Below are 16,735 nucleotides of genomic sequence, written 5' to 3' on the forward strand. Positions count from 1 at the left end.
ATCTGGAAACCCCTGGATGTGAACGCTTCGCATCCCTGCAGGGCTGAAGGAATCCCCTGCTGCAGCAAGGGGTCGTGGTGTTCTCCCATTGCTTTCAATGGGGCTGGCGGTGCTGCCGCTGACTCCATTAACAACAGTGGGCGTTGTCCTAAAAAAAGATGGACATGCCAAAATGTGTTTCCTGCATCACATTGCCGTGCCATGTAGGAAAACATTGCAAATGTGAATGAACCCATTTAAAAGAATGGGTTTCATATTTGTGCGTCTCGCAACGCACAAATCTCGCATGATTTTCTCACCATTGTGAAGGCGTCCTAAGTGCAGTAAAGTTAGGGGTTCAGAGGAACACTGAGGACATCTAAGGAACACATCAACTACTGAAAAAAGTAAACCCAACATGAGTATTACATTACCTTATATACCACACTTGGCTCGTGCTGCTCTTATATAAGTATGTACAATACTCTGCACAAGCACCACACATAGACTTGACCTTGGTTTTATATAGTATACCTCTAAATGACTACACCATTTTTTTACAGAATTTATGCAAATGATTGCACTGTGTTTCCTTTTCCAGGAGCTATGTTTCATAAAGATGTGCAAATCTCTGCAGTCATGTACTTCTAATATAGAGGTAAGGTTCACACTATTGTTCAAAAATGTTTGCAGTCTTCTAATTATATGTGTACTAGTTTTTTTTTTTTTAGTATGATGTCTATTTAAGGGCGAGCACCCACTGGCGTTTGCCGCGTTTCCCGCGATTTTTCCGCGCGTTTTTTGCGGCGTTTTCGCGGCTTTTCCATTAATTTCCATTGACTTTCATGGGTGCATTAGGAGAAAAATAAGGACACATATGCAACTGACAGTTCCTATGTTAAAAACGCAAACGCAACGCAAAAAAAATGCCAGTGGACAGGAACACATGTTATCTCTATGCCTGTGCAGGAAAAACGCAAAACGCAGGTAAAAAAACGCCAGTGGGTGCTCGCCCTTAGGGCGCATTCAGATGACTGTATATCGGCCGGGTTTTCATGCCTAGCCGATATACGGCGTCCCTCTCTGCAGGGGGAGGAGGCTGGAAGAGCCGGGAGCAGTGCACTGAGCTCCCCCCCCCCTCTCTGCCCCTCAGCACTACTTGCAATGGGATGGGTGGAGCTACGCAGTGGAATTTAGCTCTGCCCCCGTTCCGCCCCTCTCATTGCAATTAGTCGCGAGGGGCAGTGAGGGAGCAGGAGCTCAGAGCACTGCTCCCTGCTCTTCCAGCCTCCTCCCCCTGCAGAGAGGGACGCCGTATATCGGCTGGGCGTGAAAACCTAGCCGATATACGGTCGTCTGAATGCGCTCTAAGGATGTATAACTCAGTTCTATAAATAATATCCTCCCTTAACCCCTTTAGTGGCATGCCTGGAAAATCTCCTAAAAATCAGGGTTGAAATGTGCTGAAGACTACCTAAACCTGCCACTGAAGGGGTTAAGGGAACCTGTCCTGTACATTATGCTGCTCTCACTGTGCGGTGGAATAAAGTAGTGACAGACATGATGACTTCAGCAGTCTGTCTCTTATGGGGTAATGTGCAGTGGTTTTTAAAGGTACCATTGCGCAGAGCAACTATGGTTGGGACAACTGTTCAGAAAAGTTGTTGCATTGTACAAAAACAATCTTTCTTTGTTTTTACACAAAGCAATGATACTTTGTTAGTTCTTTGACATGTTGTTTGTAGCGGGGATCTCCATGCAAATCATGTAAATATGAATGACTGATTCTACACCAGATGATGTTTAATCAACCAGTGACTACTTTTCTTTTTTTTTGGTGGGCTCAAATGAAACGACTAGTAACTTCTTACTCGTCACTATGTCGGTGGCCATGTTTACACTGAACAACTATCATTTGAACTCACTTTTTCAAGCAATTATTCAGCCAATCTTGTTCCTGCAGTTCCTGGAAAGATATGAGTCATACTTATTATGAGGTGCTGCTAGCCCTCCACCCTCCATAATTGGTAGTTTTCTAATTAGTATTAAACTATCAGTCAGGAAAGGACAAGCAGCACCTCATAAACTGGACTCGTCTCTTGCTGGGAGCTGCTGGAACATACAGATACATGCCGTAAGTTGTTACAAAGCACTGCACTTTCCCCCATAAGTGATGGACAACTACTTTATGCTGCACTCACTGAGGATAGCATAAAGTACATGACAAGTTCCCTTTTAAAGGGGTATTCTAGTTTCTAGAATATAAGTATACCTCAATCAGGAATAGCCTTTATGTTGGACCAGTGCAGTTGCACATGGTGTATCAGCTATTCCTGCTGATGGGGTCCTGCTTGATATTTTCTGCAACGCACTATTATTTAGGCATTGTATAGCACTGTTTTACATTACTTCTGTATGGAGCTGTTACTGCAGATAGTAGTGTTCACTTATGCATTGTGCATCAATGTTATTTAGGCACTGTTTAGTAGAAGTATATTATTCTAGCATGGTCTATATACCATTTTACCCCTGATAATGCCTTTCCGGAAAGCTGTCGTCCCAAATTTAAATAATGATTCAGCTTTTCAGCCTTCTATTCATTGCAATATATATGGTAGTGTCTGCAGCTGCCCAGATACATTAATTGCAATCATGAATCAATGCTATATGAAGATAGAAGACTACTTGTCATTGACTTTGTGTTTTTTAATTACTGTAAGGCTGCATTCACATGAACGTATATCGGCCCGGTTTTCACGCCGAGCCGATATACGTCATCCTCATCTGCAGGGGGGGGGGGAGGATGGAAGAGCCAGGAGCAGGAACTGAGGTCCCGCCACCTCTCTGCCTCCTCTCCGCCCCTCTGCACTATTTGCAATGGGGAGAGATGGGACGGGGCGGGGCTAATTCTCGGAACTTAGCCCCACCCCGCTTCCTTTCATTGCAAATAGTGCAGAGGGGCAGAGAGGAGGCAGAGAGGGGGCGGGAGCTCAGTTCCTGCTCCTGGCTCTTCCATCCCCCCCCCCCTGCAGATGAGGACGACGTATATCGGCTCGGCGTGAAAACCGAGCCAATATACGTTCGTGTGAATGCAGCCTAACACACAATTAAATTTTAGTAGAAAATAATAAAAATTGCATTTTATATTAGTGGATCAATATTGAGGCCGATTTTACGTAGGCGACAAAATCGTGCGTTTTTTTTTTTTTCTTTCTCCAGCACATGTTTGTGAAGCCCATGCTTTTCAATGGTTTCCTTAACATTAGAGATGTTTTCACTCATGCGATGTTGCAAGAAAAAAAATCGTGCCATGTTCATGGGTAGCAGCGATGCAGGAACAAAGCTGCGATATCGCCGTGAGAAAATCGCGATGTGTAAAATTCACCCTCTAGACAATTTGCTGTAAGTAATCCTGAGGAAGATACTCTGTCGTCTTATCCTCACGATCTGTGGAAGCTTCCGCCCAGAGGTAAAGCGAACCAGAGGATAATAAGAGACTGGCTGCCCTGAGGATTAGTGAGAGGCTTGTACATACAGATCCAGCAGACGGGGTTAAAAGTGTTAGCTACAAACCTAGAATGCCCTTGGCAGACAAGTCAAGTAATAGAGTTCTCTCTCTTCCTACAAGTTGAAATAGGTACAAAGCACTCGGAGAAAAGGAAGTGTAAATACCAAATTACTGACAAGTTATACTATGTATGGTGAACTGTTTGAACAAGTCAAAGTATTTCTTTGTAATTGGCCATAACCCTGCTATGATCTTTGCAAAATGCAAACTTGGACCTTTTTACCAAAGGATCTCTGACTGAGCGAACTGCAAGTATGAGTGGCGTGCATGCTACAAAAGCACAGGTAGTCTGTGGTTAGATGTCTTCTGGAAATGGGTATTAGCTTAGCAGCTACAGATAGAATGTAATTAAATGTGGACATGCATATATTCACTATAGGTGGAGGGTAGACCATAAGAACTATTTCCTGTGTTGGGCCCAAGATGTAGTCCACACTGCAAACACCTAGAATTTCATATGTTGTATTTTTCGGACTATAAGATGCACTTTTTAGCAACACAAAATGTTGCTAAAAAGGTCTATGCATCTTATATTCCAAAGGTTAAGACAGTTATTAAAGGCAATCTATCTGCTCGAGCATGCTGTCCAAACTGCAGGTATGATGTTATAGAGGGTACTGTTGTATTATGTCGCCACCAGAAGTTATGGGTGGCGACATAATAGCAGTCTTCAAATTTCGTAACGCCCCCAGCTTCTGATTGGCTAGGAGTTTGTTAAATCTCCTAAGCGCCATCCTGACATGGCAGTCCGTTGGGGAGGACAGCAGCAACAGTGGGAGTGGTGGCAGCACAGCAGAACACACAGTGAGTGGGCCACCCACCTGTCAGCAGTAGGGAGCCAGCGGCCAGGACGGAGCAGACAGCCGGCACACCGGGTGAAAAAAGTCGGCAGGCGGCGCAGTGAGGGAGCGGAGGCACAGCCTAATAGCAGGGGGATTCCTCCAGTGCCACCATGATGTACACTGTCAGCGGAGGTGGCAGGTAGCGGTTGCTATGGAGAGATGGAAGGGGGAGAGACGTCTGCTCCGGGGAGAGTGATAGCTGCAGTGTCTGTATTGGCTGGCCTGGAGGGTTAGTTAGTCTTCCTGTTAGGCTTAGATTATTACCTCTAAATGCTTTTATGTTACAGGTGTTACAGCTGTAGCATGGAAGCATTTAGGAGCTAATAATGTAAGCCTAACAGGAAAACTAACTCTAACCCTCCAGGCCAGCCAAAAATCAATACAGAGGCTGCTAGGACCTTCAAGAATTCAGTCGAGAGCTAGGGGAGTGACAGGGGCATTCCTCCATGCAAGCCCTGTCAAACCCCTAGCTTCCGGTGGCGTCAAGGTACAACAGTACTATTCTAGAGCAGGAGGAGCTGAGCAGATTCATATATAGTATTCTTGAGAAAAGATTCAGCCTTCCATGTATCCTGTCCACCTATCCATGGCCTCCTTTCTTGTGGCTACTATGGACAAGCCACTGATCTCCTGTCAGCACAGACTTTGTGAAGCTGTAGTTCAGTCTCAGTACCCAGCACTGGCTGAACACACAGGTTTGGCTGGAAGGTAGAGACATTGCCATGATCCCCTGGGTCAGACTGCTGATGGGGTGATTTACTGTCATAGTCCCACTCTAAAGTCAAAGGGGACATCTGTGTAGTGCATGTTTCACACTGCCAGCATGATCTCAGCTGCAGAGTATTGCTGTCCATACTTCTAAGCAGTGGTAATAACTCCTCTGCTGCACTGTACGTACAAGCTGATAGCACTACTGTTCCAGTGAGATTCTACTCCAGGTTCAATGTACAGGAGACAGCTTTACTAATAGTGTAGCTCTGTAGCCTGTACAGTGTAATTCTGTCTATTTACTACTGACTACTTTTAGCACACGTTACTTTATATAACTACTGGCTGATATCCCCGGCTTCGCTGGAGTTAATTTGATACAGTTGTTTACCTGTTGTTCGCACAGAAACTTTTATGAAGTCGTTGTTACTTTAGTGCAAGGGTGTCAAACGCATTTTCACTGAGGGCCATATCAGTCTTATGGTGAGCTTCAAAGGGCCGATTGTAATTGTAAGACAGTCTAGTAAGGGCCTGTTCACACAAGCATATTTGCGTACATAATATGCAGTGAATAGAAGCCATTGTTTTCAATTAGTTCATTCACATGAATGTATATTTTCACATAGCATGACCTATTTTGTTGCGTACTACGCACCCCAATAGGCCATTGAAGTGAATGGGCCGTGCAAATATGCAGTAAATGCGCTGGAAACCTGTGTACTTACTGCATATTTGTGCACCATTTCAGTGGGCCCATCTGCGTTTTTTTTGCGTGCCCAAATACGCAGGCATAAGTGATTTTCTATTGCGCAAATACGCAGCATATTTGTGCGACCGAAATACAATTATGCTCGAGTGAACGAGCCCTAATAGTATCATTTCCTTCTGGGCTTTATAGGAGTCACGGATCCAGACTCCTTTCATGAACTCGCAACATACACCGAAAGCGTAGCTCTGCAGCCTGTACAGAAAAGTGGGCCTCAGCGCTGATGTAAGGAGCAGTGCGATGGCACTGAGTGTTGTGCCATGGCATTGGTGCATAAGTGGGCATGTTATGAGGAGGAAGTATATAGACTCTGTTGTAGTGACTGTACGTAGTGCTGGAAGGACTTGCTGTGTAAAGCCCCATCTACACACAACACTTATTGCTCAAAATTCGCTCAAATGATGTCTTTTGAGCGATAATCGTTGCATGTAAATGCTACCATCATTTGCTTTTTGGCTGAACGATGATTTTTAGTTGAGTTTAAAATCCATTGTTCAGCCAGAGAGTTGATAGCAGGGACTGCATGTGATTCTCCGTGGGAGCGCTGATAACACTGTATTCAGCTGCAGTCCTGTGGCAGAACAGAGGAGCTGTATGCAGATAACAGACCACCTGCTGTTCTCTGCATTTAGCTCAGGGAGGCTCATTTACATGCAAATGAAGGTAATAAGCTGCTAATGGGCACTGGTGAAGTCCTGGAGGCCAGCATGTGAGGTTCCTATTACAGGGGTGTTTAGTCTAAATGTGTTAGGGGATCGGAATGAGCGGGCTGGATGGTGTACGGACAGGAGGGAGGTGATGTATGGTGGCGCAGCACCATGCAGCGCTTTGTGAGTGAGGTTGAGGAGTTTAAATTTAGTTCTGCAGTGGATGGGCAGTCAGTGCAGCGACTGGCATAGTGCAGAGGCATCTGAGTAATGGCTGGATAGAAAAATGAGCCTAGCTGCAGCATTTAATATGGATTGGAGTGGAGTGAGTCTGGTGCAGGGGAGGCTGATGAGTAGCGAGTTGCAGTAGTCAAGCCGGGAGTGGATGAGGGCGACTGCGAGTGTCTTTAGCGTGTCCATGGTTAGGAACGGCCGTATTTTAGCAATATTTCTGAGGTGCATGTGGCATGTTTGGGCCAGAGATTGGATGTGGGGGGTAAAGGAGAGGTCAGAGTCCAGTGTGACCCCAAGGCAGCAGGCATACTGTTTGGGGGTTATGATGGTGACACTGGAATGGAGATGTTGAGGGGAGGTCGGTTGGAAGGTGGAAAGACGAGGAAGTCAGTTTTAGAGAGGTTAAGTTTGAGAAAAAGGGAGGACATAGTATTAGAGACAGCAGGCAGACAGTGATTTTTTTTTTGAGGAATGGTTCAGAGATCTCATGAGAGGAGATGTATGGTTAGATTTCGCCAGCGTAGAAATGGTATTTGAGGTTGAATTTATATAATAATAATAATAATAATCTTTATTTGTAAAGCGCCAACTTATTCCGCAGCGCTTTCAGGCATGAATTTGTGGATGGTTTGTCCAGTTGGAGCAGTATAGATAGAGAAGAGAATGGGACAGAGTCCTGGGGGACCCCAACAGCGAGAGGAAGTAGAGAGGAGATAGAGACAGCGAAGGAGACACTGAAAGAGCGATGAGAGAGGTAGGAGGAGAACTAGGAGAGAGCAGTGTCCTTTAGGCCGATAGAGCAGAGCATTGTAAGAAGGACATCATGGTTGACAGTGTCAAATGCAGCAGAGAGGTCAAGGAGGATTAGTAGAGAGTAGTCACCTCTCAACTTTGCCATCATCAGGTCATTGGTTACTTTTGTGAGGGCAGTTTCGGTCGAGTGTGGAGAGCGGAAACCAGACTGGAGGATTGAGTTGTCAGAGAGAAAGGTGTGAGGAGCCCCAGAGGCGGCTTTTTAATTTTAGGCTCTGAAGGAGAAGGGATTTCATTTAACCCTTTCCTATCCACTGTCTGACATCTGAAGACATTCTGATTAAAGGCTGTACAGCTCCAACGTCGGAAGACGTCCGGTAGGGTATCCTTACTGTATATAGCCAGCTGCTCTTTTGTTGGGGGCCTCTCCAGCATGTCCAATATCGAAGTACTGGCTCTAGCCAGCAGATGGTGCCATTTTATAATGGCAGAAAGAGAAAGCCCCCTAGGAAACCCTGAATCCAAAATTGGATTGCAAAGGGTTAAACCCCTTCTATCCCAGATGCCCAGCCCCAACAGATTAAGGAAAGGGAGTGCTCCAAAAGATCCACATCAGTCCGAGGGCAAACTTCCTAAATTGGTCGCACTGGAGGTGTACTTATTGAGTGACTTGTGATATACATCAGCACTAGTAGCATATAATCTATATCTGGATGGATAACTTTCAGTTGGAGGAAATATCACTGTAGTGACTTTACACTAAACTTGTTGCACTTTTTCCAGTTTAACCTTTTGAGGTAGCTACAGAGATTGGCATATGCCTATATGAGATATTGAATGCAGTGTAGGTGTTTTGTACTTCATTTACAGATTATTGCTTTTAATGGTGACTGCATTGGTCGGGGATTGGTTGCTGCCACAAGGGCCCCTCGGTAGTTATCCCCTTGTGTGATTATTTATTTTAGTAAGTAATTTTATAGAATATTTTTTGCACATGCTATCAAGTGGGATTACTAGAGAGCTTTATTTATATATTATTATTATTCCACAGCTTTACTGCTCTTCAAAAGCCATGTAAAACTGTAACGCCTTTTTTTTATTGCTGTAGCTTTAACCTTGCTATCTACATCCAGGAGAGGGTTATCTGACATTTCCATTTATATGGCATTTGGCTATTTTATGTCTATAAAGTAATCAGAAATCTGCACTAGTTACATCCATCATCACAATTCCTTTGTATATCAGAGAAAGTGTAATTGCAGTGTTTTAAATGTGACATCTAGGTAGCCTGATCAATGAAGATATCATGGCTGGTGAAATGTCTGGGTAGGCGTAAAATAGTTCAACAAAAAGACAAATCATTGTAATTCCAGAAGACAACTATAGATGGCAACAACTGACAACATTTCTTACAGATCATTAGCTACACATCTGTGAAGCTAGAATGATCCAATGCCAACACTCAATTTAGTTACAATTAGGCCAGAATTGTATGCTGCGGCAGTAACATGTGGCCGATGGTCGCACAACTGAGCCGCCGCAGCGTTGGTAATCATAATCAACGTTACTCTTTTTTGGACATACATGACCTCCTTCACTCTGTATAGTGATCAACTAAAGGCTTTCTACACACGGGTGAGCGCAATATCGGGTTGACAAACTCGGCCCAATATTGTGTTCGCCAGCATGCATTTTCACGCCAATGCAAGGCATTACTCTGGTAAAAACGCCTCCCATCACTTCTGTGAAGTAGTGATCTTCTTGCGCGGCTTTCAAGCATGTTAGATGATCGGCAAGTGTTTTGTATTGTTTTCAGTGGGAAACCTTGCATTCCACTCGTGTGCACATCTTTTACTGTCCCATTGAAAACAATGGGTGAAGCATTCTAAGGAAAAGATTGGACATCGCTCATGTATATGACTCCATTCAAAAGAGTGGGGTTCATATTCGTGTGAGATGTGAGTCTTGCAATGCCCAAACTCGCACAAGATTCTTAGCGGAGTGAAACCGGCCAAAGGGCTCTGTTTTCACTCTGTCTTTGGGATTAAGCATCTGGTCAATTCTGCCTATTTTGACTACCACCATATTGGCCAAATTGGGAGGTGATAATCATTTACAGTAAAAGCGTTGGGGCAAAAAATTCTTGTCACTGTCCAATTTAATTTAACCTTTAGCTGAAAAAATGTAGAGGTTCAACACATGACTAACAGCCAGCAAACACTATAAGGGTGCATGCGCTAAATTGTATTATGGACCTGTTTGAAATAGATGACATATGGTAGTATGAGCTCATAGATGTTATAACTTCATGGATCCATACCAAACTCACTGAAGTGACTGATGGCTCTAAATGGATAGGAAAAAGGAAAGTTAAAAAGCTAGTGTTAATAAGGCTTGTTGCAACCAAGTCATGAGCCTTCCATGCTTTGACTGAATCGTGTCTTTCCACTTTATGAGGCATTTGTTAGTATGTAACAAATATATATTTTTTTATAAATCTCACTTTTTGGCCGGTTTCACACTGGTTACAAAATCGCATGCTTTTCAGTGGTTTCTTTCACATTACCTTCACAGGTAAGATTCTAAAATATAACTTTTAATGGTTGATATAAAAAATGATAGAGAAGGCTAACAAGACAAACAAACATAAAGATGGAGTAGCTGCTATAATCCTTTCACACTTCACAGACACTAAGATACTAGGATGATAACATGTGTCAGTGTCTGAGATTAGAGTGGAATTGAGACACTAATAGGCAACTTATTGTGTGTTGGTCAATAGCGTTAAGACCAAACACTGAACAAAGAGTGGATTTAATTGCAGTTACTCAACGGGTAAGAGCCCAGAAAGTAAAGTACTGAGGCAGGAACCACTTGAGTAGTATGTTGTCCGTGGTTCTTGTCCCCCTAAATTTAACCCGAATGTGTAGACATAAGTTAAATGGTTTGTGGTTCGACGCGTTTCAGCCGTTTTAACAGCTCATCAGGAACCTATTGTGAACCAAATTTGTATAGAGATGATACTACTGTAGTTTGGGCAATATCTGCATGGTGCTAAGCCAATAAAGGAATGGTATGCACCATACCCATAGCAGTAATAAACACACCAAATAATAGAGGTGAGCTTAGTTGACTGACCAAGAAAATGGGGGGGATAAAATAATCCCAGACAGAATCCTTAATTGAGTATAATTATGATAGACCCTTATCAAACACATGCACTGCTTAAATGCTAAACTTAATAGCTGCTGATCTATCAGATTAGGATGTCTGCCCCCAATGGCTTATTAACGCCGCCTCAGTATGATGTACAATGACACCAGCATAAATAGAGTAAAGAGGAAGGTCAGGTAGCATAACCCTCAGCCTTAGTGTTAGACTGGAGATATCTTTCACCTTATTGATGTTTTTACTCTTGTGATATTGCGAGAGAAAAAAAAGGGAAGCATGCTCTCTTTCTGCAATGTGCTATTTATTTTCTTCCATGTTTCCCTATGGAGCCTCTTTATTAATTGCATTGCACAAACTTACGATTTTCCTGCATTGTGATGCATTTTTAACATGAGAAATGCCTATTGACGCGATAAATAACCACGCGATTTTTACTGTGCGATTTTTTTTTAATTTTTTTTAATTTTTTTTATATTTATTTTTTTTTAATTATTGCAGGAAGCAGCGATGTGAGATGATTTTCAAGAAAAAGCATCACTGATGCTATAGAATCGCGGGAACAATGCTGCGGTTTTGTAGCGGCAATATGGCTGTTGCCCATGTGAAAGAGGCCTTAATGTCATTATAAAATATACGCCATATAAAACCACTAACGGCTAAAATAAGGAACATTGATTTATCTCATGATCATGGCACCTATGGTGGGGTGGGATATATTAGGCAGCAAGTGAACAGTCAGTTCCTGAAGTTGATGTGCTGGAAGCAGGAAAAAATGGGCAAGTGTGCAAAATTCTGATGTGGGAAGTGAATGCTAGTCTGCTGCAATCCCACAGAAGGGCTAATACAGCTCAAATGTCAGAAAACGTAAATGCTATTTATCAAGCGACATGCACCAGTTTCATGGCATAGAAAAGTTGTAAATCATGTCACACTCCATACTTAACATACAATTCGCAATTTTTCCCACCAGTTTTGAAGAAAGGTAAGAAACATGAGTGGGGTAACTAGGTGTGACCAACAACTTTATCATGGCAAGCTATTAGCGTATCATGATGGGGTGGCAGATGGGATGCTGGAGGGACCCCTCCAGCCACCTGCTTAGATGCCACGGTCAACATTGACCATAGCATTTAAACGGCCTTCACTGGAGCTGGTTCCAACGGTGTCAGATGCTGGCAACCATTAAAAAAAACGGCAGATAGTCACTAGGTATGGATCAAGCTCCTCAACCTGCTCAATACCCCTGGTGACCCATAACAGATATATCAGTCATTGGTCGTTAAGATAATACAATAGGATTAGAAATCTATCAGGCACATAAATTGCTCAAACTAGTTTATATCTATTCCCAAGCTACAGTATTGGCACATCTGTGCAGTGTGCAGCCTGTCCTTCCTGTCTTGTGCTCACTTGTCATGATTCTCACCTGTGATTACACATCTGAATACACAGATATTTATTATACAGGCCTTTGTCATTATCTTAGAAAATGATCCTATTTTAAACACCAGTGAATAACAGCCGGAGACAAATTTATTTTTCCAGTCACTGCACATATCCAGATTTCACTTACACGTAATTACACGAATTACCATCACACCTGACACTTTCCCATGGGTATTGCTTCAGCTATCACCTTTCATCAACAGTGTAACGCGATAGAGCAGTCCTTCCCGTCATTTTACTTTGTTTTTTATTTTACCATCTACCATTGGCTCCTGCCTCTTGGGGTTTTTTTTTGCCTTCCTCTGGATCAACAACACAGGAGGATAAACAGGCTGAACTAGATGGACATTGTCTTCATTCGGCCTTACATACTATGTTACCTCTAGTTCTAATTTCCGGACTGATATCCAACAGGAAATGTTCTGGCACCATCATCATACATGCAGTAAATGTGCGAATTACAGCTCTAAGTATGAAATCTAGAACAGATACAGGGCAATAGGCCTGTACACATGGCAGACCGAGGGGCTATGTTAGGGCCTCAACTTTGATGCCAACCAGTTGGAACTTCACAATTGTCTCATAGGGATATAGATGGAACGAGAGAGCCGTTGGGTTTTTTGGAAAAAAAAGTGAAGAAATCCTGCACAGACATAGAGCACACCGCGATTTGTTTTCCGCGTGTATTTTCATGCAGACTAATCGCGGCTGTCTGCATAGGATTGCGTTTTCAATTGCAATCCTTTGCAGACGTCCAAGGGCGGAAGTTTCCACAGAATGTCCGCCCGTGTGCAGGGGGCCTTAAGATGGTGCCTGATAAGCATCAGACAGGGGGATGTACTGCATAGAAGTGGCTACAATACACAGAAGAGACCTTCAGTGTGACAGGCAATCAGGTGAGGGGGGCAGGGATGGAAAAATGTGTTTTTTCCAGAGTGGCCCTTTTAATATGCCTATTCGTACTTTGTTTTTTCACACACATTGTGTGAAAAAAAACACGGCATACTATTCTGATACGATTTACGATCGAGACTTACCAGTCAATTCAATGGGGATGTAAAAATACACCGATGTATTATTTATATTTTTGTATTTCACAGATCCGTTGCTAAAAAGTGCAGAAAAAATTAGTTGGGTCCTGTTTCAGGTTTTTCTTTACGGACATAAAAAATGTATGACGTATACAAGTAAAAACAGACACACAGACTGCATATGGAACTGCACGCGGTCCATTTTTTTTATAGACACAACATGCACAAGTTTTTATACTGTTGTGTGAAGTTGGGCCAACACAGTGATGATTATCCATTTTTTAGCTTGAGAAGCCATTATCTTCTCATTGATATCTTCGATATCTTTACATGTAAACCTCTTCTGAACCAACGTAGGGTCCTCTGTTGTGTTTCTTTTACTATTAATTATCTTTATGGGGAGAATTTATTAAAGGAGTGTCCAAAATAATTAAAACAAAAAAACATGTTCCCCACCAGTTTTTTTTTTTTATGTTTTGCCATTTTTGGACACAGCACACTTTTTTTTTTACAGATTTGCTTTTGTGCTGCCACGTTCCAAGGACCATAGAAATTTTATTTTTACATTGACTGAGCTGTAAGCAGGCTTGTTGGATGAACTCAAGTCTTCGTTTATTCAAGTTTTGAGAACATTTAACATTTTGATTGCTTTTTATTCCATTTTTTTATAGAGACAAGATTAATAAAAATCTGCAATTCTGGCATGTTTTTTATTTTTCACTGTGCAGCAGCTTTTTCACTTTTTATGTATCTTTTGGTTTTTATTTCCATTCAAAGATCCCTAACATTTTTCTTTTTTTGTCAGTGGTGCTGTGTGAGGACTGTTTTTGTGGGATGATTGGTACTTTTTTATTGACTATTTGTTGATCTATGCAATGTTTTGATCACCTTCCATTTTGTTTTTTGTCAAGTGAGATAGTTTTGCCCAATATTTTCGGCATGTCTGTTGCATTGTTTCCTAATGACATGCACTGTGCAGCGATACCTCATGTCTTTTTTTTTTGTTTGTTTGTTTGTTTTTTTCATAGCAAAGGAAGAAAGGTGTGGTACTGGCATTTTTATTTTTTACAATTTTTTTTTTTTTTTTTTTACTTTTTTATTTTTGTCCCACTGGGGCACTCTAATATCACCATATTTTATTATTCATCTAATACACTACTATACTATATTAGAAAGCCAATAAGGCTCAGCCACATAAGCCATTGTAGCTGGCAGACTTGGAGGCTATATTCAAGTTTTCGGGTACCATATAAACGTATCAGGACCCCGTGATCATATCCCCCCCCCCCCCCTGATGCAGTGAGCACCTGCACCCTCCTAAACTCTGTCAGATCAGGAGGGTGAAGGGAAAATTGTATTTTTTTCTCATCCATTCTCCCCAGCTCCAATTTATTTGGAGCTGGGGAGAATGGATGAGAAAAAATAAATGGATTGGAAAGGGTTAGGAGATTACGTTCCCGCAAAGTGTCCTAGGCCTAACCACTCAAGACTCCTTTATACTGTAGTATACTATTTACTTAATGTTCTTGTTTTACAAAGTTAATCCAACAGAGTGTCATTTTACTAACAGACAAAGATCCTTTAACTGGATTATATGTGAAGGTCATTAAGTCTACTATTTAGATTCACCACAGACAGCAGTTTACTTCCTTTAGGTAAATTGCTGGCTAGGGAGAATCTAAACTGCACCTTTGTGAATGTTTTTTCTAAATCAAAGCGTTTTTACATGAAACAATTTTCATAACCGAAATTGATTAGAAATGTATTGTTTTCATTCTACACTTGTGTATAGCTGTACTCTACAAGTTAGAGGACTGAATTTTTTTCAAAAATCATCAGTCATACTGACTGATGGGTTCTTCATCTGTGGTGTGGAGTGTTCTTTCTGATCTACTTACAGCAGGAGAGGAAGAATTTTAAAAATTAAAGGTATACAACCAGGAAAGGCTTGGGGGGGGAGGGGAGGGTTGAAGCGAACCGCGATTTGAGCAGTACTAAGAAATGGTCTGGCAGCCAGACAGCATCAAGCCCTCATGTGAGGGACTGCTGGAAAATTCAAAAGTGACTGTGCTCCGGTTTGACTTCCTACCATACCACCTTCCATGCCATGCAGACTGCTGCGACCACAGAGCTCCCGACTTGACCTAGCAAATGCTAACCCTCGAAGAGCAGGTACCACTTCTTCCCCCACAGACTCAGTCAGAGATTTTCTACGCTAGCGGACACAAACTCGGGTGGGATAAATGTTCTTAGTTAGGAACAGAGACTGTTTGGTTCACTACTCGAAATCCTGTTTGTGTTCAATCATAATATTTATGAAATTGTACCCCTGGCAAAGCAGATGATTTGTCAAACTGGCAATGTTAATGAGCCAAGCTATGTCAACAGCCTTTTTCATTATTGAAGCAGCCAGGCAACTTGGCATACCCTAGGGCCTACGGCACAACCACCCTACAAAGGGTACTGATCCCAGAAGCATCGCCCTGGGAGGAAGACGTGAAGCAGCTGTGGATATCCACTTCCGATTAGGGTATCTAGCAGCCAGGCACCAAAAACCCATGAGGTAGGTCCCCTGTTCTTTGAACTGAGGGTGAGCCCAGCCACCACCTTGGGGTCTTCTGACCCCCAATTACAAACACGCCCTTGAAGCGTGTCTTGACAAAAAATGTTTTTCAACACTGTATTTATATTCATCTGTCTCATATCAGTAGCAAAAATTGTGGTGAGACATGTTTAGGGGTTAAGTTAAAACACCTCATGGGCGGAGTCATAGGGGAAAGACTAATACCCATGTCCATATATGAAGAATGTACCCTGAATTTGTTCATTATCTGCACTCGTAATGTGCTGCTTATTTGTCGACACAACTTGGCATCAGTATCAGAAATTGCATCAGTGTTGTAATGGGCATTTCTGTTTGACATTTACACAAAGCACTTCAATCCAAAGACCAGTTTTTCTAGTAGACCCTGATGAGTGACATTCCAGGTTTTGATGTACCACTGCCGATCACTGAACTGCAACACGGAAACGGACAAGACCAAAAATACAAATGAGATCTTCCTTTTGGCATTACAAAATTCGCAATACAGAACTTTACTCAACTTGTTCTGTATGTTTAGTAGATGCCAAGTGCAAAATAAAGCTAAGTGTAAAAGTCAACGCTTCTACCATGTATAGGAAACGTATGCAGCATTACTACAGGTACAGTATGCAGTGTGTAGGAAGTAATAAAGGGAATGTATCGCCTATATTTTTTTAACTAATGAAGACCAGATAGTGATACACACTCCATTTTCTGATGGTGGATATTTTTTTATTCTGTATATGACTATCGGGCATTTACAGATACTCTTTACTGGAGCCTCATGGGCCACCCATACAATGGACATGAGGGAACCCGTTGACTTGAATGGGAGACTGTTCTAGGCATGCTCTGTGACCTGGGCAGGGGTCAATTTGCAGGGGGAGGAGTAGATAGTTACAGCTTATATCTACCCTATTATGAATGGTGGATCCTGTGTAGATATATAGAGGTGTATTCCTACCTGTGATGATAATGAGGTGACTGCTGTAAAGTTTCTCTACTG

General features: G+C 42.3%; 1 protein-coding gene across 1 annotated transcript in view; it reads left to right on the plus strand.

Annotated features, from left to right (window-relative positions):
• Window positions 1–616: 616 nt before the first annotated feature.
• The window catches only part of LOC136632692 (galactoside alpha-(1,2)-fucosyltransferase 2-like), a 90,550-nt gene continuing 74,431 nt past the window's right edge, over window positions 617–16,735 (plus strand). The window contains exon 1 of the mRNA XM_066607744.1: window positions 617–637. The gene's annotated coding sequence lies outside the window, so the exon portion shown is untranslated. The remainder of the gene's footprint in view (window positions 638–16,735) is intronic.

This window comes from Eleutherodactylus coqui, chromosome 6 (assembly GCF_035609145.1).
Source record: "Eleutherodactylus coqui strain aEleCoq1 chromosome 6, aEleCoq1.hap1, whole genome shotgun sequence".
Taxonomy (NCBI): domain Eukaryota; kingdom Metazoa; phylum Chordata; class Amphibia; order Anura; family Eleutherodactylidae; genus Eleutherodactylus; species Eleutherodactylus coqui.